The following is a 3351-nucleotide window of genomic DNA, read 5'->3' as shown; positions in this document are numbered from 1 at the left end:
ACCGCACTTGAAGTATGAGGTTGAAGGGCAACTTACGAGGTCCATGCTTTCAAAACTTTAATGTACACAGAAATCATTCAGGAATTTTGTAGAAATATAGATTATGCCTCAGAATATCTGGCGAAGTACTAACTAAATTTACCTGAAAGTTTAAGCAAAGCCTATTGATTTATTTGCCTGAAAATTTTGATTTATCAAAAATAGTATTTAAAAAGAAAATAAGCCTTTGATCACAAATAGCTACTATTTCTTAAATCCTTACTATGTGCAAGGTCTTGTGCTAAGTGCTTTGCATGTCTTATCTTATTTAGTCATTACACTAACCTTATTAAAGTGAAGACAATCCCCGTTTTACAGATGAGAAAACTGAGGGCTCAGAGAAATTACTCAAGTCATACAGCTAAGTAAATGACAGATTCCAGATCTGAACCTAGGTGTGGCTGATTTTGAAGCCCTGTGGCTTCTCTTTTATACTGCACTGTTTCTCTTAATAGCTACCCAAGATAGTTTCCACTCTGAAGACATTAATTTGATATTTAAACTGTCTACCCTACTGTCAATTATGTTCCTTGCTGATCCTTCTTTGACTTGTCCTCTGCTGAGCAGAGTATTTATGGCTAGACCCAGATAAGCAGACAGGCTCTGCTAACCAGAAATTAAAAAAAAAATTTTTCATTAAGCATGTGATGGGTTATAGAGTTGTAATTTTTCTTACATTTTGGGCAACCTTTAAATGTAGTATGCCCTATGACAGTTAAAGGAAGACAAAGTAATCTAATTCATTAAGCACTTATTACGTACCTTGTGCTTTAATATCTTTTTTATCTTGTAACTCTCTTAACCATTCTGAAGGTAGGAATTACCCTCCCCATTTAATGGATGATATTAGAGAAGTTTACTAACTTGTTTAGCATCACACAGCTAAACAGAGACTTGAATTGTGATTGGAAGCTGGCTATGTTAGATTTCTAAGCCATGCTATTTTCGTTAGATCATAGTGCCTCTCGGTTTCCTCATCTGTAAAATGAGGAGAATGATACTCATTATACAGGCAAATAATAATGTCTGACATAGATTAGGTGTTCAGTACATGGTAGCTATTTATTATTTTTATGAGAATCAACAAGAACTGGAAGCAACAGAGATCTACAACATTGTACACCCTCATTTCTCTTTCTCTTGCTGTTCTCTCCTCTTTCTGTTGTCCTCTCCCCTCTTCCCTTCCCCATCCAACATTCTCTAAGATTGAACTATCTTTTTTTTTAAAAAAATAAAACATTGAACTATCTCCTTCCTGTCTTATTTGTTCAAGTGTTTTTAACATTCTTTAATGGGGGTTTTTAATCAGTTCATCATCATCACCAAAAGTACACCATTGAAATCTAGATTTAGTAAGCCCTACTAAGCCCTACTTAGGCTACAGTTTGGACACAGGGATTTTCAGGTCAGTAGTGTTCACCTTGACCCTCGCAATTACAAAGAGGAGTGCCATTAGATTCCCACTAATTAAGGGTAAATGCTACCTGTCACTTTGAAAGTTTTGGTGTTAGAGTATGTCTGTATCTCTGGTTTAGAAAGACATGATTTAAGTTGCTAGATACAAGATGTCATTTCTTGTCTTTTCTCTTAGCCCTAAACATCAGCTTGCTTTAATTAGAAATAACTGTAAGGCATCTGCTGAAAATATGTGCACTTTCATTAATCTAAGGTTACTCAAGAGAATGGCAAAGGGGTTTCTATATTACATTTGCTAATAAAGAGTATAAACAGTATTTCAAGATGAAGACTAAAATGAAATACCTAAAACCTTACCAGGTCCAGCTGGTTCATATTTACATTGCCAGAAGGAGGGATTAGAGAAGCACTGCAAATGCACAACACCTTCTGCATTCTTAAAATTAAAGGGACAAATCGTTATCTGAAATGAGCTGCAGGCCAGAGGAGGGAAAGATAACCATATCAGCAGGAACAAAGGTTGTGGCTGACCAGCTAAAAAGTGACCTTTTTTTTTCATTTTCTCAGAATCTAAAAATGGAATGCCATTAAAATGCATTAAAAATAGGAAAAAATATAATCTAAAAAAGCCAGTGTAGTCGCAGATGCTAAATTTACACTTCCCACAACAGGGATTGTGCCTTAGTGTCATTCCCATCAACCCATCAACCGAGCTTTCCCCTAAGCAGACACCACTTCCTGGGAGTAAATGAAGCATTTTTGGGAGCTGCTCTCCCAGTTGGTCTCAGGCCACTAGGGTCCCATTCAGTTAGTTATTACTTCAGGACACTTACTGGTTACCTAGTGGCCCCAAATAAATGATTGCAGCTCCTAAAAATCCTGACTTCTAGAAGTAGCTTGTGCATGAGGAGAATGTGCAAAACTCATGCAATGAGATAATTCTGAGGCTTCCAGAATCCTGTTACATCCAGTATAAAGCTGTGAAGCAGCCACAGTTGGTGTCTTTCGTTAGTAAAAATCATGGACATCCTTCAGGAAGGCAAAACTACCCTCTCACTGCTAGTTTCCTTCTCCATAGCCAAGACGCAAGAAAAAATAAATGTCTAAAAATTAAAGATCTTTCAGCTACACCAGATGCCTTTGAAAAGAAACAACTCAGTCATTCAAACAGCCTGATTTTATGAGGTGACATTTTAGATTATGATATGACATTGCAGATTTGACATGATTGTGCTAATTGTGAGAAAATATGCTACTTTGATCAAACTAGAATGAAGGAAATAAAAAGACACTGTGGCTCAACTTGTAATAAAGAGCAGCTCATCCTCACAGCTTTGTGATTGTTGCTATAGTTATCTATTCAACATGGGATGCACAATACAGTTAACGTTTCATTACCAGTAGCCTGTTGCGTGCTTATTGTTAAAAGGAATTTAACATACAAGTTTTTGTAAGGGTTGTTCGCCTAATTCTGATTCCTCGTGCTGACTGGCATGAGACAGGGAGCTGGATTGTATTAAACTGGTTTTATTGTGATGTGACTGTGATGGATGTGACAAGGGCCTCTATTATTCGCTGGGGAGTGTGGCCGTTAATGAAGCCATTAGCTGAGCTAAGGCAAGTGAAGAAAATAGGGAAATTACCACTATTCTGAAGCCATTAAGTTGTAATCCACCACTTTCTCTCCTTACTCAAAAAGGCATCTTCTTTTTAAGGCCTCCCTGACTGTCCTTTAAAGATTCATTAATTCATTAACTTTCCAAGGAGATGGGGGTGGATAGCATAGTTGAAATTTTAATCAGTTCAGCGTATCATACTATTAACATTATGGCAGTGTCTGTGCTCATTGCTGGACCACATCAGGTTAATTTTTTTTTTTTTTTTTTTTTTTTTTTT

This window comes from Hylobates moloch, unplaced genomic scaffold, assembly GCF_009828535.3.
Source record: "Hylobates moloch isolate HMO894 unplaced genomic scaffold, HMol_V3 SCAFFOLD_7, whole genome shotgun sequence".
NCBI lineage: Eukaryota > Metazoa > Chordata > Mammalia > Primates > Hylobatidae > Hylobates > Hylobates moloch.
Note: the sequence above shows the minus strand (reverse complement) of the source record.